At 32.3% G+C, this 23,076-nt stretch overlaps 1 pseudogene; it reads left to right on the top strand.

Moving 5' to 3' along the window:
- The first annotated feature begins 12,013 nt into the window (after window positions 1-12,013).
- LOC149537535 (adenosylhomocysteinase 2-like) overlaps window positions 12,014-23,076 on the top strand; it is a 45,212-nt pseudogene continuing 34,149 nt past the window's right edge.

Genomic DNA, 23,076 nt, shown 5'->3' on the forward strand with positions numbered 1-23,076 from the left:
GGTGACAAGAGGTTTCTATAAAATAGGTGACAAACCTATAAAATAGGCAATAGGAGGCTCCTATACAATAGGTGATAGGAAGATCTATATCCATAAACCAATATGTTGAAAAATGACATAATCTAACAATGTTTAATTTAGTAAAGATAATCAATAATTATTTTCATATTCTACTTCAAAACTATATTATATATATCTTATTGGTATTTACTCACATTCAACATTAAAGCGAAAAATGGTATAAAATAGAATAGAAATGGGATATGGACGTGAATATAATAGTATATAAAATAAATGGAAAGATGGTATAAAATAGGTCATATATGATTTTCATCACCTATTCTCATGTGTTTTACTTGACTAATTTTCTACTGTGATATATGAACTTTTTGGATCCTTAGCTCTAATAAATGTCTCATTAATATCTTCTACATGCTCTTTCACATTTTCATTATGACTATTGTTATTACTCTCATTCCTTCTAACATTGTTCACATTCCTTCTAAAATTCAAGTTTTCCATGTTGTTTGGAATTCTTACATTGTTCATCCTACAAAATCTTGTTGTATATCCCAGGTTGTTGCAAATCTGACATGCTATCACATTGTTTCCATAACTAGGTCCCAACTGAGTGATCTATAATCTGCAAACTCTAGCAACATGTCCAAAGTTGTTGCACTTATAATACATGATAGCATTTCTTACAACATTGGTTCTTCCAATAGGTCTATTATCTATAGAGTTAGTACATCTAAACATTTTACCATTATTATTATTAAATCTAGGTTTCCTATATTCACTAGCTTAATGTCTAAAACCATAATAGTTATAAAAAAATAAAAAAATAGGGTTAGTATACTTACTTATCTATACAATCCTTCTTTCTATAACCAACTTCATTGTATGGATAATATTTTCCAATAAATTGCCTTCTTATTTCTTTAGGTGGTTCATCTTCTTTAGGTACATCTTTAGGTTCACCTGACTCAACCTAATAATGCAAGGGCATCCGAGGGTCAAAGTTGTTGACTCAGATGTGGGTTTTGGTCAAGATTTACTTTCGGGGGTCATAACTTTTGACTCAAATGTTAATTTTGGCTGAAATTTTATAGGCATTTGCATTAGAAGGAGTTATTTGGATTGCCAATGAGCTCAACTTGATAGGTGGTCATTTTGACATTTTTTCAAGAGACTGAAATCTCATCTTGACCTCCAATTTTGGCTTTTATTGTTTTTTCCAATTTTTTTAGAAAGTTGTTTTTGTAATAAATGTAAAATCATATTTTTAATTTCATTGAGTAGTTGGCAATTTGTCTTGCCTTAGTTATGGGCTTTTCTTGGGAAAAATTGGGATTCTTAGCATGAGTTTTAAAAATTACCAAAAAAGGAAACTTCTATTTTTCCCAAAAAAATTGCCAAATATGGTAATTTTCAAAATTGTAATAAGTAGGGGTTTTTTTTCATTGTAGAGGCGAAGTAGAGTTGCAAAAGTTTTAATGAAGATTTATGGTATTCTTAAACATCTATCTTGTATCAATTTCTAAATTATTCTTTGACAAGATTAGATTAAATCACAACCTTGTTCTAATATTTTTGTTGTGGTCCAAGTTGTTGGATTAGAAGATCTAGTTTCTTAGTAGCTTTAGATCTCTTAGATGATTCTCCTCCAAGGTATCGAAGACCATTATTATCGTAAGAATGTCACAGTGCAAAGATCTTCTCATCAATATTTTCACTACTTTAATATAAATTCTCAACATTTTTCTTAGACTATGTAAGTAATTATTTCACAATCATATTGCACTTCTCAAATTCTACATATCATAACTTCTATGATTGAATTTTTAAAGTCATCTTTACAATTTATTTTATTTCAAATTTTTATTTTTTGATCTCAAATCCAATCTAGTTTCTTCATCATTATCCTTCATACTCAACTTCATATTTATAATTTCTATCTCATGCTTTAGGATCTCATTCTTTTTCTTAAGTCCTAAAACTTCATTGCAATCCTTATTCTAATATTTAGTCTATTTCTTTGATCTAATATGTTCCATCTTGTCCTTCAACTTCTTAATTTAATTTTTTTTAATCTTCATACTTATCCTTTGGAGTATCTCTTTCTTCTATAAGTACATCAAGTTGCTCAAGAGCTTTTTCTAGGTTCTTTTGTAACTCATCCATATCCATTGAGATCTTACTCAAGTTGTTAGGTCTCTTCTAAGTAATTGTGCTCTAATACCAATTATTGGAAATAGGAAATACTGAGAGGGTGGGCGTTGGGTGAATTAGTATTCCAAAAACTTTTTCCCAACTATCAATATCATTCACAATCTTATAACTTGCATAAACAAATAAATTGATTAAGATGAATAGTAAGAACAACCATAAAAAAAAAATGTAGCACATAATACCATATTTTGTTAACTAGGGAAATCCTAGCCAAGGTAAAACCCTGGTAGGGATGGTACCCACAAAATGATTCACTAATCAAATGTATCTTGTGAAAGATATTGACCCTGTTAGGAGTCTATTATATTTGTATAGTGTCTTGGTCCTTTTTATAAGACTAGGCCATGTTAGAAGCCTCAACTTTTTTAGGAGTTGTTATTACAATTATAGAATATATACAAGATGATTCCACTTCTCAAACATGCAATATACAATGATATTTAGTATACAAAGTAAAGATACAAAAACTTCTTTACAAATGTTGATGTCTTCAATATCTAACATGATCTTTGTAGCTCATTGTATGAACCTTGCATATACTATCTCTTACTACTCTAATCACAAACTACCTCATAGTCGATAGTCTATCTACACAATCAAAAACTTGTGCTTTGGTACCACTTGATGAAGGGTACTTCCCTTAATAACATAGAAATATAACATAGATACAGAAATAAAAAGTTGTAAGAACAAAAAATTGGCTTCTTATTATCTCTAAAAGTATGGATTTGCAAATTTTAGAAACAACACATGGAAAGATACATAGGGATTTTAATTCTAATATTCTATAAGCTAGAGCCACCACCAACATCCCAGTATTGTCCTAGACAACCCTACAGGCCTTCTTTATATAGGAAAATTTTCACCAGCCTAGAAGGTTCTACAAATTTAATCCTAGCCCTTGACGCCAACCAGCCCTAACTTATTATTATTTTTCATAATTTATTACATTAGAGTATGCCCCAACAACTTTCAGAACTCAAAATAAATTTTGTGAAAATTTCAATTTAGCCCACTTCAAGTGTTGCAACATTTGAAGACTATAACTGATCACCAGTTGCTCTAATTAACTATCATGACCCCATTTTAAAAATACCACAATTTGATCTATAACACTTGCATCACATAATTTACAAGTAGCTAATATTTTACCCCTTTTCAAAGCATCTAAATATTTCAAAACTAAGTTCAAAATTTTTATACCCTACTGCCAATACTAAAGAAATTCAATAACTTCACAAATAGACTTGATATTGCAATGAAACTTTACTCGCAAGATTATATATCTAAAATGAACCTCTAAGGATGAATATTATGACCTCAAATGACCAACTTACCAAAACTAGTAAACTTCTAGAAATGATAACTCTACACTGAGATGACCCTTATTGAAGAGACAAACCAAAAATATTTTTGGATGTTGCAAGATTTCCCTTAAACAAAGGATGCTCTTGCATCACTTCAATCTTGGGTCTTTTTCTAATCTTTGAAATGGATCTAAAAAAACTATACTCCTTAGGATTCCTAGTTGCTTCTATTGGAAATATAAGAGGAGTAATTGAGAGGGGAGGGATGAATCAATCACCATAAAAATAAATCCCAAATCCCTTAGACATCAATACAAAATAAAATCTGAAAACAGAATACTATTGATGCATGACAAACACACATAAGATGTAGTAACTCAGTAAATATTGAATATGCAAATCTTAGATGTTATTTGTGATTACCATTACTTTAACTTAGGTTTTAACACATAAAATAAAATACTATGAACACATTTGACACTAGTATTTTACATAGAAACCCAATTTAAGAAAACCACCAATTGCAACTAGTTACTATTTTAACTCTTCTGAAGTGAGCCCTGTTAGGAGCCAACTCTGTTAAAGGTTACAAAAATCATTATTAGGTGTGACCTTGTTAAAGGATTTAATCACCTTATTAGGAGTGACCTTATTAGAGGTCTTTATACAATTCAATATAATTTCCACCTTGTTAACTCAGTTTTACAAATAGTTTTTAAGAAAACTCTATTAAGAGATTTAGATCACTACTACAATGGTTAGATAGTAACAATGAGATGGTCTAATTTTTGATGCAACTAAATTGATGATTACAGATCTCTATTTTGGCTTGTACTTGATCCTTCTTGGTCGAATATATCTTTTAAACTTCACAAGGATATTTTTCTTATCCTTTTGATTCACTTCCTTACTACACCATTAGATCTTCAAAATCTTCCATGCATTCGTACTCTTTCACACTTTCAAATTCTCAACTTGACCTTATAATTATATCATTCATATTGTCAAGTTAGCTCATAAAAAGCTTAGAATAATTAATGTTCATCTACTTAATTGGCTAGAACCAATAGATAAATCAATTGAACTTAATATTCCACAACAAGAACGTCCTTTGATACTTGACTCTACTTAGTAGACACTAACTCAAAAATGATTTTTTTGTGTTAACCAAGTGAACTCGATTAACACTGCATATTTTTGAAGAGCCTTTGATAACCAAGTGAGCTTGGTTAACACTAGTTCTATCCAACATCTCTTTCATTAGCTGAGTGATCTTGGTTAACACTCATCTTTTGCAAAGTTTCCTTTGACGCCCAAGTGAACTCGGTAGACACTACCTTCTGAATTAGGAAAACATAAGAATTCTTGCTGGGCACAGAAACTATCTTCACTACTCAAGTGAGCTTGGGATGCACTGACTAATAATGATATTACATTTGGGTAACATCAAAGACAATACACAATTAATCAATTGTATCCAACAATCTCCCTCTTTGGAATTGATGGCAACACAACATGTCATAACATAATATTATAATTCACATCTATTAGAACTTTCTTTGTAAGTATGAACTCTTTTTTCCTTTAGTTTCTCTCTTTGTTAGAAAACTTCTACCAAGTTCATTCTCCCTCATAGACATCTCTATGATAGCATACTTCTCCCTCTTAAAAAAAACTTCTTCTAATTAAAATTTCTTATGAGATATGATAGTAAAATTCTCCCTCTTTGATTACACATGCCAAAGGAAACAATTTTGTTAATATCAATGTACCTTAAGTATTGATTCATTTCCAATATGCCCTTGTCAATACTACACCAACTAATTTATTTTCAATAGTTTATGGTTGATGCATCACTAAGCTTCATTTAATGAGTTTTAGATAGGGGAATGACCCCTAGCTTACCTCTTAGATACAAAAATGCATCTTTAGGTAATGGCTTGGTGAATACGTTTGCAATCTATTATTTTGTATTTACATATTCCAATATAACCTCTTTATCTTGCACCAATTTTCTTAAGAAGTGAAATTTTATAGCAATGTGCTTTGTTTAGGTATGCATCACTGGATTCTTTGATATATTGATTGCCCTAGTGTTATCACAATATATGACTATTGGATCTTTGATCTATATCTTCATTCCTTCCAATAGTTGTTTGAACCAAACAATGTTACAACAATTAACTATTGTTGCCACATATTCTACCTTTGTTGTGGATTGAGAGATGCAATTTTGTTTCTTTCTTGTCTGAGAAACTAGTCTTTTACCAAGAAAGAATGCTCCACCATGAGTGCTCTTCATGTCATCAATACTTCCTACCCAATCAACATAAGTGAACATCTTTAAGTCCATATTGCCTCCAAGGTTGTACCATAAGCCATAGTCTTTAGTACCTTCCAAATATCTCATGATTCTCTTGATTTTCATCATGTGATTCTCTCTAGGATTTGTTGAGAATCTTGCCACCATACCAACTGCTAATGCAATATTAGGCATTGTATGCACTACATACTACAATTTTTCAATTATTGATTTATGTGTGGTCTGATCTACTTCCTTTGTATCATCATTTTTGGAAATCTTATGTCTAGTACATAGAGGGGTTCCAACTAGTCTTGAATCTTCCATTCCAAATTTCTTTAGTATCTCCTTGATATATTTGGATTGAGTGATGTAGCCATAATCTTTAGCATCTTTCAGATATCTCATGATTCTCTTGATTTCAATCATGTGATTCTCTCTAGGATTTGTTGAGAATCTTGCCACCATACCAATTTCTAATGCAATATCAAGCCTTGTATGCACTACATACTACAATTTTCCAATCATTAACTTGTATGTGGTCAGATCTACTTCTTTTGAATCATCATTTTTGGAAAGCTTATGTCCAATAGACAAAGGGGTTCCAACTGGTCTTGAATCTTCCATTCCAAATTTATTTAGTATCTCCTTGATATATTTGGATTGAGTAATGTAGGTACCATTTTTTTTCTATTGAATCTACAATCCAACAAACAATTTTATCTCTCCAAACATAGAAATCTCAAATTCTTTACTCATTTCTTCTAAAAATGCTTTGTATAAGTCATATTTCCTATGAATAAGGTATCATAAACAAATATTTTTGCTAGCATAGTCTTCTTGTCTAATCCTTCTTTGATAGACAAACTACTATTATCATTTGTTCTTTGAAAGCCAATCTATATCAAGTAATTATGAAGTCTTTCATACCAAGCTATGGGAGCTTGTTTGAGACCATATAATGCTTTGTGTAATTTGTAGACCATGTCTCTTTTGTTAGGACCTACAAAACCTTCTAGTTGTTTAATGTAGATTTCCTCATTAAGAATTCCATTTAAGAATGTATATTTAACATCCACTTGATACACTTTAAATACTTCTATATTGTATATGCTAGTATACTTTTAACACCTTCTAATCTTGAAATAGGAGAAAAAGTTTAACCATAATCAATACCTTCTTCTTGAGAATATCCTTTGCACACTAATCTTGCTTTGTTTCTAGAAACCTTTCCATTTTCATTAAGCTTTTTTCTAAACACCCATTTTGTGTCAATTACATTTTTATCCTTGGGCCTAGGAATGAGGGTTTTGGTTTTATTCTTCTCTATTTGTTATATTTCTTCATTCATTTCTTCAATCCAACTTTCATTATCTAGAGCATCTTTAACATTTCTAGCTCAAATTCAACAAGTAAGCATGTACCTTTTAATTTTCTTCTTGTTATAGTTCCATCAGATTTGTCTCCAATGATTTGATCAGGTACATGATTCTTTCTAACATATCTTGCTAACATAGGTTCTTTGGTTTTGGGATGAATTCCACTATCTTCATCATGAACTTCAATATCAAGCTTGGGTCCCACTATCTATGACTTGGCTCCATCAGACTCTATTTGAATTAGCTCGGTAGCTTCTAACTATGACTTGGGTCCTTCAAACTGTGACTCGGGTTGCACTATTTGCAACTCAGTAACTATTGGAGATTTTGGGTACTCAGGAGGTGAATGTTCCTTTTTCTCATATAGATTTTGTAGGGCATTAGGTTCATAGTAAAACAATCTTCTATAATCTTGTAGCTCCTTATTGCTTTCTTCTTCACTCTTTTCTATAAACTCATCAATTCTCACATGTGCACTTTCTATGATTTTATGAGTAGAAAAATTCAAACATTTGTATGCTTTACTTCTACAAGAGTATCCTAAAAATAATCCTTCATCACCTTTGACATAAAATTTTCCTTTTCTAGATTCTTTCAAAATATAACATTTTCTACCAAATACTTTCAAGTAACTTACATTAGGTTTGTAGCCATACCATAGTTGATAAGGAGTTTTATTTGAATCTTTCTTCAACTATACTCTGTTTAAGGTACAAACTATAGTGCTAATAGCTTCCTTCCAATATTTGATTGCAACATTATTTTCAATCATCAAGGTTCTTGCACAATCTATGATGGATCTATTTCTTCTTTCAGCTATAGCATTCTACTATGGAGTACCAGGGGCTAATACTTATCTTTTGATCCCTCTTTCAATGTAGAAAATATTGAATTCATTGGAGATGAATTCACAACATCTATCTAATCTTAAACATTTCAATCTCTTTCCAGTTTCTTTATCTACTCTTGCCAGATACCACTTGTTATGCCTGACCACCTCTTGGGTTTCACTTCATGTTAGGAATTTGTGGTTATAAGTTTTTTCTCTGAAATTATGTTCTTTTTATCTATTGAACTTGGTGATAATGTCCTTGGGACATGTGTTTTATGTCTAAATATTCAGCTTCTTTCAAGATTCTATATTTGAATTCTCTAATTTTATGATGCACTATACTTTTGGATTAATATTAGAAAGTATACTTAAGTTGTTTTGGTGGAACTCATTTGTAAACATTGCGAGTTATTTATTGGCCAATGTTAAATTCAGGTTATGCTATATGAATTTTCTTTTCCTAGGTACAATTGTTTATAAAAACAGTTCTATTTGATGTTACCAGCTTAAGGAAATATATATATATATACATATATATACTTATTTAGTTTTCTCTTTTACCGCTGAGCAGTCATTCAATTAATATTATTTGGGGATTATAACCTTGAGTTTAAATTATTCGTGACTTATGCGAAAGGTGGGGGGGTATTCATCTAAATATGTTTGTAATCTTATCTTAGAAGAGTAACTTACATATATATATATATATATACACACACATATATACATTCTTTTGTTTTTATAAGGTTTTTAAAATAAGGCATCAATATGTTTATGTGGTGTTTCTAATTAGGGTTTTAACCCATGGCTATTACCATTCTCTAGTGGACCAGGACATATCATATTATTTAATTGATGTTATGAAATGAGATTTACATAACACAAAACCTCATGGGTATTGCATACTTTTATATCAAAGGGATATTTGCTTTGAACAAAGCCAGATCATGGCGGTGACAGTGAAACTACCATTTACGTGGCTCTGTTTTAAGGGAAGGTTCATTGAATGTAGAGTAATGAGGTTTTATGGCACTGTTAGTATAGTCAGCCATTACATGTTGATAGTTTGGTTATTTGTTGAAAAAGGGCCAAAAATTTGGCCGCACTACTTTGATTTAAGAACACTTGTAACCCTTGTCACTATGGAATCGGGTTCATCGAAGAATTTGTTGGAAAAGATGTCAATTTTTTAAGGCCAAGCATTGTGGTGTTGCTCTCAGCCAGTTCTTTTAATAAAATTCTCTTGGTTTATGTTGTTGATCATCGTATCCTCTGTTGCAAGCTAGTATTTGGGTCTCTGCATTTTGAAAGTGAGGTATTTATTTTTGGGCTTTGGCTTTCTCGGTGAGTTGCTGAAGTTTTTGGTGTTGAGCAATTACTCTCTACTATCTCCCAGGTAGGGGGCAGTTCCTTACCCTAATCTTTCTCTTTTTCTTTTTTTTAGATTTGAAATGAATGGAACTCATTCCATGAAAATTTTAATATGTTCTATCTTTATTTTATGATCAGTCATTCAGTTTGCATAAACATGAGACAAAGGAGTATGTGAAGTTCTGAGACCTCACACACCCCTATGTTTCATGCATATGTGAGATTATGATTTGGGTTGATTATATTTAAATAATTTATAAAAGACTTCACAAGAAACTATATTATATAGTTACTTGGTGCACAAGGATGAGTACCCATAGAGCTTAGCTCTATGAGCGCTCATGCTTGCACATCAAGCAAGAAAGAGTGCAGTATGTTGGCACGTAACTTTTGGGGTTTTATCTTAAACAAGAGTTACAAAGCATAGCTCTTTGTGAGTCATGGTTATGGCATCGAGCTCAGGCATTTGAACAAACAGTTAATAGGTCACTATCTTTTGGTTATAAAATTTTGGACTGTAGAAGGTTTTTAAGAATTAGTATCAAAAGTTATTGAACATAGGTTTGTTATCATGAAATGTTGTGGTCAATGTGGCATTATAAGTTTTTTGAAACATGTTTTTTAGTAAACATATCTTGTTGCATGATTTCGTGAATGTTGCTTCAACATAAACACGAATTTAAATTGAGTGTATCGGATTTGTTGTCTTCACTAGTTAAAACATCCACATAACCACTGTCTCAATCAATTTAATTGCATCTTGTTTAGATTTGAATATGAGCTAATTCGAGGCATAAAATCAAACATGGACAAGATCATATGGGTGTAAAAATAGTCATTGGCAAAGATTTGACATCGGCATTTGTTAATTATTAGCATGAAAATTATCATTAGTAGATATTAGCTTTTGGAATGATTGGGTCATTTTGAGTTTTTATTTAAGATGATCAGTTGCATTTGATAAAATGATTTATAAAGTGTATTTTTGAGTAAGATTAGAATTTTGTTAAGATTTTTAATTGGCATAGTACAATTATTTTAGTGGTAAGGTTGGTATTAAAACTTAAACCCTGTAATTGCTGATTACTGGCATTTTACTGTTACTTTGAGATTTTTAATACACTTCTATAATCTATAGGTGAATGTATTATGGATATTCTTTACTGTTTGAAATGTGTCATGAAGTATATCAATATAATATATATGGTGTTTGAAATGAATTAGAATTCTTCTATTCTATAACTATGTCTGGTTATTTGATTTCAGAGTTGTTTTCCATTCAATGTTGATATGGAAAGTTGTTTCAAACAAATGAATAGATGAAAATGATATATGTTGAGTTCGTGTAAACAAAAAGAATATCATAAGTACATTGAATTTATTATCATAGTTAACTTGAGGGTTTGTTTGGTTTATTTTAGCAATAGGGATAAAGTTATAATGTTAAGATTAGTAAGTATCACTAAATGTGATGTCACAATTAGTTGTATTTACTAGTACTTAATATTAAAGTTTTATTCATATTGTTGAAATAACCTAGGCATTACTTTCAAGATTAGCTATGGAAATTAAGTTCAGATAGATGAGGAATGTGGTATCATGTAGTATAGGCATTCTAAAATATCTGTTTGATGTGTATTTTAAGAATATCTGAGATGAACATATATCGGGTGGTTGAATTGGGTAATCCTATTCAGTTATTTAATGGATTGAAAACATATAAAATGAACTGGGTGGGTTAATTTCATATTAAAAGATTAAATTGGCCTTACCTATGACTTGGACCTAAATGGTTAAGTACGGAGAACAAGGCAGATCTCTATAATTTCATATGATGAGTATAGTAGAGAAACTAGTTATGTGTTGACTATGAGCATACCATACATGGATGCAGTATCTTAGTGCCATAACAATGACACCTCAGTATATATATGTTTCATTTACATGTTATTCTTAGTGCGAGTTTAATTTTACAATAATGAGTAAATGTTTACTTCTTGCATATTAATTTTGGAACTGCACTGTGTTATATTAAAATAGATATATGCATTATGGTTTTGTATATGTTTGGTGTAACGTGCATGTAGATGGATTACACTTTTCAACTCAATGTGTACTGAGCCCTCTTTTGTTTTTTGTTGCATCCTATTTGTTTCTAGGTGTCTCGAGTTTTCAAGTAGCTAAAGATGCTTATTGAAGTTCTTCTTGTATCATTTTTCATTTGCTAGTAGGGTTCGTATTTTGGACATAGGAATTTAAGGATGATATTATACTTCATTATTGTACTGAACTCTATATGTTTAGAATCTTTATGGAATCATATTTGGGTAATGTTTACTTGTATTTTGAGGTTTTCAGATTGAGAATGGTTCAATGTGTGTACTTGTACTTGTATTAAGTGAAGTTAATAAAAAAAAATTAATTGCATTCTTTGTACTTGTTATTGGATTCATATTTTTTTTTTGGTATTGTTAGATTTAGTGTTACATTTGGTATCAGAGCCAAGGTTAGAATAACCAGGACTCTTGGGTTATAGGGTTTAACCCATTATTGATGCATATTTATAGATTTTTGTTTTTAGGTTGCTATCATGCCTCCCATCACTAGAGGAATTCGAGGATGTGGTATTCCTAAGGATAACCTTGCTGGCAGAGGCCAAGGCAGGGGCAGGCAGATCAACCAGAATCAGGCAGATCAAGCTATGGTACTTCAAAGGATACTAAAACATCTTGATAATATTGAGGCTAATAATCAGATTCTTGGTGGGGGAGTGAATGATAGGAGACCTCTTGTGCAAGGTGTTAACCTTGCTGTCGAGGAAGATCTAGTGGCAAGAGCTTAGCTCAAGGATCTTTCCAAGATGAAAGGACTGTTATTCTACGATATGGAGCAGGCTACAACGACAGAAGCTTGGCTGCTAAACATTGAGCAATGCTTTGTCTTACATTGTTACTTGAGTAATGTGAAGGTAAGATGGACAGTTATACATTTGAGAGGATTTGGTTCCTTGAGGTGGGAGAAGGAGTTGGAGAAGTTGGGCATTGATATCTCTCTAGTTACTTGGGAGCTCTTTGTAGAGCGATTCAAGGAGAGGTTTATGTCAAAATATTGGCGTCAGGCACGTGTAGAGGAGTTCTTTCAGATTGTACAGTTTGGCTCTATAGTGGAAGCTTATGAATGTAGGTTCTATGAGCTTAAGAAGTTTTTTGGGTGGGATGAAAATGATAAGGCCATGATACAGCACTTCATCAGAGGAATTTTAGCCAAGATTGGGGAGGAAGTGAGAAATTTTTGACCTATGACTATGAAGGAAGCTTTGAAGCGAGCAAAGTTGATTGAGATGAAGTTTGGATATCATGGGGCTTCATACAAAACTAGCATGAATCCACCTACTCCAAATGTCAGCAGGAATCAAAAGCCTCCACAAGGCAGTTCAAAATTAGGATTTTCTGGTGGGAAATTCAAGAAGAGAAAGTTCGGTAAGAACTTCAAGGGTTCAAAATAGCCTAAACCATCTCAACCACCTCAGAGTGTAAAGAGTAATAATCCATTTCCTAATCCTTCTAGTTAGAACATGGGATTCAGGAAATCTGTTGAGTGTTTCCATTGTGGTCAGTTGGGTCATTACCAGTCTCAATGCCCTAACTGGGACAAGTCGAACATTGGACCTAAGCCAGCTAGGTCTAAAGCGACAGTTGGTGATTCTGCCAAGAACCCCCATATCTTTGCAACCCTGGATCAGAAGCAGGCCGAACACCAAAATATGGTTATTGAAGCTCAGGGTAATACTCAAGGTATGAAAGTATCTATTTTATTTGACTCTGGAGCTACAGACTCATTTATTTCTTCTACTTTAGTTGCAAATAGTGGTATTTCTATGGTTAGGGCAAGGGACAGATGGCAAGTGGAGTTAGCATCAAGATCCAAGGTGAATGTTGATATTGTTGCACCTGACTATAAAATTCATATGAAAACTTTCTCTACTTCAGCGAACCTTAGGGTTATACCTTTAGGATCGTATGACATAGTTTTGGGTATGGATTGGTTAGAACAGCATCAAGCCATTTTGGATTGCAAGGATAAGTCAAGCAGTTGTGTTGATGATCTTGGATTAGCTAGAGTTATTGTGGGAATCAAGAGACCCATCTCTTTGAGGACAATTTCTGCCAAACAATTGGCAAGTTGTACTCAAAAAGGCTTTAGTTTGTTTTCCATATCGATAAATGACTTAAATGATTCCATGGATAAGGGTTCTTTTCACGATCATCCGATTTTGCAGAGTTTTTTGGATGTATTTGTTGAAGAGATTTCGAGAATACCTCCGAGAAGAGAAATTGATTTTCGAATCGATTTAGTGCTAGGAACGGAACCAATTTCCAAGACTCCTTACAAAATGACAGCTGAAGAGCTAGTTGAACTTAAATTTTAGTTGGAGGAGCTTTTGGAGAAAGGTTTGATTCATCCTAGTGTATCACCTTGGGGTGCTCCATTGTTTTTTGTCAAGAAGAAAGATGATTCTTTAAGACTTTGTATAGATTATAGACAGTTGAACAAGGTCACTGTTAAGAATAGGTATCCTTTGCCTAGAATTGATGACTTGTTTGACCAGGTCAAGGGTGCCCGAGTCTTTTCGAAGATTGATCTGAAATTTGAGTATCATCAACTTAGAATCCAAGAAGCTGACATTCATAAAATAGCTTTTCGCACCAAGTATGGACACTACAAATTCATAGTAGTACCTTTTGGGTTGACAAATGCACCTTCTGTCTTCATGAGCCTAATGAATGTTGTGTTTAGAACTTACCTTGACAAGTTCGTAGTGGTTTTTCTAGATGATATTTTAGTGTATTCTAACTCTATTGAGGAACATGAATAGTATTTAGGGTAAGTTTTGGAATGCCTTCGTAGGAACAGACTGTATGCCAATCCTGAGAAGTGTGAATTCTTCAGATCGAAGATTTGCTACTTAGGACGTATCTTTTCAGGTGATAGAATTTTTGTAGATCCATCCAAGATTCGGGCTATTGTTGATTGGCCAGCACCTACGAATGTGTCTGAGGTTTGAAGTTTCATGGGTTTGGCAAGCTATTACCATAGATTTGTGTCAAACTTCTCCAAAATAGTGCATCCTATCACATCCCTTCAGAGAAAAGGGAAGAAATTTGTGTGGATAGAAGAGTGCGAGGTAGCATTTCAAAAACTTAAGGAATGTTTGACCAGTACACCAGTCCTAGCAGTTCCAGATTCTACTAAGGAGTTCGTGCTTTGCACTGATGCATCTTTGGATGGCATAGGAGCAGTGTTGTTGTAGGACGGATGTGTTATTGCTTATGAATCCAAAAAGCTAAAGAGTCATGAGGTGAATTACCCTACTCATGATCTTGAACTTGTTGTGATTATGCATGCTTTGACTAAGTGGCAGCATTTTCTTTTGGGTCAACATTTTGAGTTACATTCTAACCATTGAAGCCTTCAGTATCTTTTCACACAACCAGACCTCAACACTAGGTAGTGAAGATGGATGGAGTTCCTGTGTGAATATGACTTTTAGATTAAGTATGTGCAAGGGAAGGAGAACGTGGTTGCTGATGCACTTAGCAGAAGGCAACATGAATTATCTTCTTTGATCTTAACAGTGGATCTTAGGGATAAGATTCTTCAAAATCTTTTTGCAAATCATTGGTTTCAGGATGTTAAGACTGTTATTGACAGTGGTAGCATCTTAGAAGGGTGTTTTGAGGGGTATTCAGTGAATCTTGAAGGTTTGCTGCTGTTTAGAGGGACTGCATACATTCCTAAGTTGGGTGATTTGAGAAATCTAGTTATGTTGGAGGCTCACAAAGCACCATATTCAGCTCATCCAGGTGTCAATAAAATGCTTTCTAACCTTAAGCAGCATTATTATTGGCCTGGAATGAAGAGAGACATAGCAAATTTTGTGGCTTGATGTTTGGAATGTCACAACCACATAGTATTCTAGAATGGAAATGGGACACCATTTCTATAGATTTTATAACTAGATTTCCTATTATAGCTCATAGGCATGATGCTATTATGGTGGTAGTAGACCGATTTTTGAAGGTTGCTCATTTTATTCCAAGTAGATCATCCTATAATGCAGTAACTATTGCCAAAGTATATATGGAACAGATAGTTAAGTTACATAGAATTCCTTAAAAGATTATTTTCGATAGGGATCTAGTGTTTACTTCATCTCTTTGGAGATCCATGCAGCGAGAGTTAGGTACTCAACTGAATTTTAGTTCAGCCTATCACCCAGAAATAGACGGGCAAACTGAACGTGTCAACCAGATTCTGGAAGACATGCTTAGGATGTACGTAATGGATAGAGAAAATAAGTGGGAAGAGTATCTACATTTGGTAGAATTCGTGTATAATAATGGATATCACAATTCCATAGGTATGGCACCATTCCAAGCATTGTATGGTAGACCTTGTAGGACACCTCTCAGTTGGGACAATTTGGAAGACGGGACTCTTTTAGGACCTGATTAGTTGCAAGATTTGGAGCAGCGGGTGAAGAGGATCAGAGAACACCTTATTACTACTTGGGATAGACAAAAGAAGTATGTTGATAAGCATAGGATTGACCATCAATTCTTGGTTGGTGATAAAGTGTTTCTCCGGGTAAGGCCATGTAAGAGTCCAATTCGATATGGAAAGGGTTCCAAGTTAGCACCATGATTTGTAGGTCCATTTGAAATTTTGGAATGGATTGGACCTATTGCCTACAAACTTGCCTTGCCACTGAGTCTTTCACGTGTACATAATGTATTTCATATTTCAATATTACGTAAGTATATACCTGATATTGCTCACATGCTTGATTGGAAAAATTTGCAGATTTTGGATGGTCAAATCATGCTAGAACCAGTATAGATCATGCAAAGTAGAACTTTGAGTTTAAGAGAAAGAGAAATAAAGTAGGTAAAGGTCCTATGGGACCCCAATGATGAAACATCTGCTACCTAGGAGGACACTAAAATGATGAGAGCAGCTCATCCGCACTTGTTTGCTGACTTCCAGGAGAAAGTCAAATCCTAGTGGGGGAGGGTGTCATGCCTGACCACTTCTTGGGTTTTACTTCATGTTAGGAATTTGTGGTTATAAGTTTTTTCTCTAAAATTATGTTCTTTTTATCTATTGAACTTGGTGATAATTTCCTTGGGACATGTGTTTTATGTCTAAATATTCAGCGTGTTTCAGGATTCTATATTTGAATTCTCTGATTTTGCGATGCACTATCTTTTGGATTAATATTAGAAAGTATACTTTAGTTGTTTTGGTGGAACTCATTTGTAAACATTGCGAGTTATTTATTGGCCAATGTTAAATTTAGGTTATGCTATATGAATTTTCTTTGCCTAGGTACAATTGTTTATAAAAATAGTTCTATTTGATGTTACCAGCTTAAGGAAATATATATATATACTTATTCAATTTTCTCTTTTACCGCTGAGCAGTCATTCAATTAATATTGTTTGGGGATTATAACCTTGAGTTTAAATTATTGGTGACTTATGCAAAAAGTGGGGAGGTATTCATCTAAATATGTTTGTAATCTTATCTTAGAAGAGTAACTTGCATATATATATATATATATATATATATATATATATATATATATATATATATATATACATTCTTTTGTTTTTATAAGGTTTTTAAAATAAGGCATCAATATGTTAATGTGTTGTTTTTTATTAGGGTTTTAACCCGTGGCTATTACCATTCTCTAGTGGATTAGGACATATCATATTGTTTAATTGATGTTATGAAATGAGATTTACATAACACAAAACCTCATGGGTATTGCATACTTTTATATCAAAGGGATATTTGCTTCGAACATAGCTAGATCATGGTGGTGGTAGTGAAACTGCAGCTTACATGGCTCTGTTTTGAGGGAAGGTTCATTGAATGTAGAGTAATGAGGTTTTATGGTACTATTAGTATAGTCGACCATTTCATGTTGATAGTTTGGTTATCTGTTGAGAAAGGGCCAAAAATTTGGTTGCACTACTTTGATTTAAGAACACTTGTAACCCTTGTCGCTGTGGAATCGGGTTCATGGAAGAATTTGTTGAAAAAAATCTTGAGTTTTTAAGGCCGAGCATTGTGGTCTTGCTCTTAGCCAGTTCTTTTGAAAAATTTCTCTTGGTTTATGTTGTTGATCATCATATCCTCTATTGCAAGCCAGTATTTGGGTCTTTGCATTTTAAAAGTGAGGTATTTATTTTTGGGCTTTGGCTTTCTCAGCGAGTTGCTAAAGTTTTTGGTGCTAAGAAATTACTCTCTACTATCTCTCAGGTAGGGGGCAGTTCCTTACCCTAATCTTTCTCTTTTTTTTTTAATTTAGATTTGAAATGAATGGAACTCATTCCATGAAAATTTTAATATATTCTGTCTTTATTTTATGATCAATCATTCAGTTTGCATAAACATGAGACAAAGGAGTATGTGAAGTTCTGAGACCTCACACACCCTTGTGTTTCATGCATATGCAAGATTATGATTTGGGTTGATTATATTTAAAAAATTTATAAAAGACTTCACAAAAAACTGTATTATATAGTTACTTGGCGCACAAGGATGAGTACCCATAGAGCTTAGCTCTGTGAGCGATCATGCTTGCACAACAAGCAAGAAAGAGTGTAGTATGTTGGCACCTAACTTTTGGGGTTTTGTCTTAAACAAGAGTTACAAAGAATAGCTCTTTCTGAGTCATGGTTACGGCACCGAGCTCAGGCATTTGAACAAATAGTTAACAGGTCACTATCTTTTGGTTATAAAATTTTGGACTGTAGAAGGTTTTTAAGAATTAGTATCAAAAGTTATTGAACATAGGTTTGTTATCATGAAATGTTTTGGTCAATGTGGCAGAATAAGCTATTTGAAACATGTTTTTTAGTAAACATATCTTGTTGCTCGATTTTGTGAATGTTGCTTCAACATAAATAGGAATTGAAACTGAGCGTATTGGATTTGTTGTCTTGACTGGTTAAAACATCCACATAACCGTTGTCTCAATCATTTTAATTACGGCTTGTTTAGATTTGAATACGAGCTAATTTGAGGCGTAACATCAAACATGGACAAGATCATATGGGTGTAAAAATAGTCATTGGCAAAGATTTGACATCGGCATTTGTTAATTATTAGCATGAAACTTATCATTAGCAAATATTAGCTTTTGGAATGATTCGATCATTTTGTGTTTTTATTTAAGATGATCAGTTGCATTTGATAAAATGATTTATAAAGTTTACTTTTGAGTAAGATTAGAATTTTGTTAAGATTTTTAATTGGCATAATACAATTATTCTAGTGGTAAGGTTGGTATTAAAACTTAAACCCTGTAATTGTTGATTACTGGCATTTTACTGTTACTTTAAGATTGTTAATACACTTCTATAATCTATAGGTGAATGTATTATGGATATTCTTTACAGTTTTAAATGTGTCATGAAGTATATAAATAAAATATATATGGTGTTTGAAATGAATTAGAATTCTTCTATTCTATAACTGTATCTTGTTATTTGATTTCAGAGCTATTTTCCTTTCAATGTTGATATGGAAAGTTGTTTCAAACAAATGAATAGATGAAAATGATATATGTTGAGTTCGTGTAAACAACAAGAATATCATAAGTACATTGAATTTATTATCATAGTTAACTTGAGGGTTTGTTTGGTTTATTTTAGCAATAGGGATAAAGTTATAATGTTAAGATTAGTAAGTATCACTAAATGTGATGTCACAATTAGTTGTATTTACTAGTACTTAATATTAAAGTTTTATTCATATTGTTGAAATAACCTAGTCATTACTTTCAAGATTAGCTGTGGAAATTAAGTTCAGATAGAAGAGGAAAGTGGTATCATGTAGTATAGGCATTCTAAAATATCTGTTTGATGTGTATTTTAAGAATATCTGAGATGAACATATATCGGGGTGGCTAAATTGGGTAATCCTATTTAGTTATTTAATGCAGTGAAAACATATAAAATGAGCTGGGTGGGTTAATTTCATATTAAAAGATTAAATTGGTCTTACCTATGACTTGGACCTAAATGGTTAAGTACGGAGAATAAGGCAGATCTCTATTATGTCATATGACGAGTATAGTAGAGTTATGTGTTGACTATGAGCATACCATACATGGATGCAGTATCTTAGTGCCATAACAATGGCACCTTAGTATATATATATTTCATTTACATGTTATTCTTAGTGTGAGTTTAATTTTGCAATAATGAGTAAAAGTTTACTTCTTGCATATTAATTTTGGAACTGCACTATGTTATATTAAAATAGACATCTGCATTATGGTTTTGTATATGTTTGGTCTAACATGCATGCAGATGGATTACGCTTTTCAATTCAGTGTGTACTGAGCCCTATTTTCTTTTGTGTTGCATCCTATGTGTTTCTAGGTGTCTTGAGTTTTCAAGTAGCTAAAGATGCTTATTGAAGTTCTTCTTGTATCATTTTGCATTTGCTAGTAGGGTCCATATTTTGGACATAGGCATTTAAGGATGAGATTATACTTCGTTATTGTACTGAACTCTATATGTTTTAGAATCTTTATGGAATCATATTTGGATGATGTTTACTTGTATTTTGAGGTTTTCAGATTGAGAATGGTTCAATTTGTGTACTTGTACTTGTATTAAGTGAAGTTAATAAAAAAAAATTTATTGCATTCTTTGTACTTGTTATTGGATTCATTTTTTTTTTTTTGGTATTGTTAGATTTAGTGTTACACTACTTGAATTTTTGAAAAGCTTTAGATTTTTCATTTAGATACATTACAGTCATCATTCTAGAATAATTATCAACAAAAAGAATTTAAAAAAATTCTCCACTGTAACACTCTATTCCAATAGGTCCACATAAGTCTATATGAACAAATTCTAAGGCTTCTCCAGATTGATAGTTTTCTCTTTTAAAACTAGTCTTTCCCATCTTATTAATTTGTCAATTTTTGCATAGATCCATATCAAGCTTCTTCAAAATAGGAATACCTATTACTCTTTTATGTTTTCTTATCTTAACTATATTATCAAAGATTACATGACATAATTTTTTGTGTCATATATAGCTTTCTTCTACTTGAGCAATAAAACATGAACATTCACTAAGATCAAGATAAAATAGATTACCTTTTGTTTGTTTGCCTAATCCAACTAGATTTCCTTTTCCATCCAATAGTTTGGCATGTCCATCCATGAATTCTACCTTGAATCCAATGTTATTCAACTATGCCACACTTAGTAGATTGTACTTTAGTCCTTGAAATCAATGAGTATTGTCACATATAAGTTCCTTTGTCAAAGAAATACATCATTTTCCTTTTATGTTATAGGGTTCATTGTTTTCAAATCTCACACTACCTCCATTGTATTATTTCATGTGTTCAAATTTTGTTTTATCTCCATTCATATGATGTAAACAAACACTATCAATAATTCTTGTATCATTTTTGCTAACATGAGAGATAAGTGCCATTTTATCTCCTTCATCATCAGATTCATCTTTTATTGCAATATATACCATTTCATCTTCACTGTTATCAGAATCTTTATCCATAAAATAATATTTCTTACCTTTTTCCTTATAGTTCTTGGAATCCTTCTTGCCTTTATGCTTATTTTTTTACTTTTCATCTTTTTTTTCTCTGTTTGGACACCTTGCAGCAATGTGACCAACTTCTTCACAAGAAAAGCAGATTAGAGGAACTTTACTTTTGTACTTTTCTCTGCCTTTGGAATAATTCTTTTCAAGTAGGACTTCAACAACATCAAGATCATTGTCTGAGCTTTCTTTTATTTCTTCTTCTTCACTTCTTGATTGACTAGACTTTTATTTCTTACTCCTTTTCTTGAGTGATAATTTAGCTTCAAATGTAGACTTAATACCTTTTGAGCTAGGAACATAGTTATCAAAGTTATCTAACTCAAAAGCTATCAATCTTCCAACTAGAGCATCCAAAGATATTTTATTATTTGGATCACATCTCATCTCTTGAATAGTAGACACTCTAATTGCATAAATAGAAAGAAGAGTTCTAAGTACCTTGCTTACAACTATTTTTTTCTTGAATATCTCCTCCAGATGCTTTGATTACACTCACACTTGCTTTGATTCTTTCCACATATTTTGCAATGTTCTCATCTTCTCTCATTTTTCATCTAATCAAAATGACCTCTAATACTTTCAACCTTAGCTCTTCTTGCATTGTCATCTCCTCCATAAAATTATTTTAGTTTGGTTCACATTACATGAGCAGTTTTACAATCTTTTACTTCATCAAATTTAGCATAACTAAGAGAAGATGCAATATCAATCATCATGATGTTATGATTCTTCATTTCAGCATTATCTTCAATTTATAATGTTCTAGTGGGAGTCTTTTATTCAACATTAATATATTTGCAACTTGAATCACTAATGGTAGTCAAATGTAAGCTCATAAGTCTTTGTCATGCTGCAAAACTGTCTCTATTCAACTTGGGAAATTCTCTTCTATAAAACATCTTGATTTTTAGCTAAGTCCTTAAAACCTTCTCTGTAAGCACCAAAAGATCTTATACCAATTATTGGACATATAAAAGGAGTAATTGAGAGGGGAGGGAGTGAATCAATTACCAAAAAAATAAATCCTAGACCCCTTAGATGTCAGTATAAAATAAACTCTAAAAACTTAATACTATTGATGCTCGACAAACACACATAATGCTATAAATTAGTAAATACTGAATATGCAAATCTTAGATGTTATCTATGATTAGCGTTACTTTAACTTAGGTGTTAAAACATAAAATAAAATAGTATGAACATAATTGACATGAGGATTTAACATGGAAACCCAATTTGGAAAAATCACCAATTGCAACTAGTTACTATTTTCACTCTTTTGAAGTGAGCCCTATTAAGAGCCAATCTTGTTAAAGATTTCAAAACACATTGTTAGGTGTAACCCTGTTAAAGGATTTAATCACCCTAACAGTGGCCTTGTTAGAGGTCTTTAGAAAGTTTAATAGAACTGCCATCTTGGTAGAGGTTTTACAAATAGTTGTTAAGCCAACTTAGTTAAGAGCTTTAGATTACTACTATGATGGTTAGAGAGTAACAATGAGATGACCTAATTTCTAATGCAATTGAATTATTGATTATAGATCTTTTTTTTGGCTTGTACTTTATCCTTCCTAATTGAATATATCTTTTTAGCTTCACAAGGATATTATGCTTATCCTTCTAATTCACTTTCTTACTGCATCATTAGATCTTCAAAATCTTTCATGCATTCACAATCTTTCACACTTTCAAATTATCAACTTGACCTTATCTCATTCATATTGTCAAGTTTCCCCACAACAACTTAGAATAATTAATATTTATTTCCCAATTGGCTAGAATCAATAGATAAATCAATTGAACTTAATAGGCCAAAAAAATAAAAAAAATTTGATAGCCAACTCTGCTCTGTAGACACTAAAATGATTTTCATGTGTTAACCAAGTGAACTATCTTAACACTACATATTCATGAAGATCCTTTGGTAACTGAGTGAGCTTAGTTAACACTAGCTCCATCCAACATTTCCTTTATTACCCAAGTGATCTC

The sequence above is a fragment of the Cupressus sempervirens genome, chromosome 9 (assembly GCF_028749045.1).
Source record: "Cupressus sempervirens isolate cs-2001-9-10 chromosome 9, ASM2874904v1, whole genome shotgun sequence".
In the NCBI taxonomy this organism is placed as follows: Eukaryota; Viridiplantae; Streptophyta; class Pinopsida; order Cupressales; family Cupressaceae; genus Cupressus; species Cupressus sempervirens.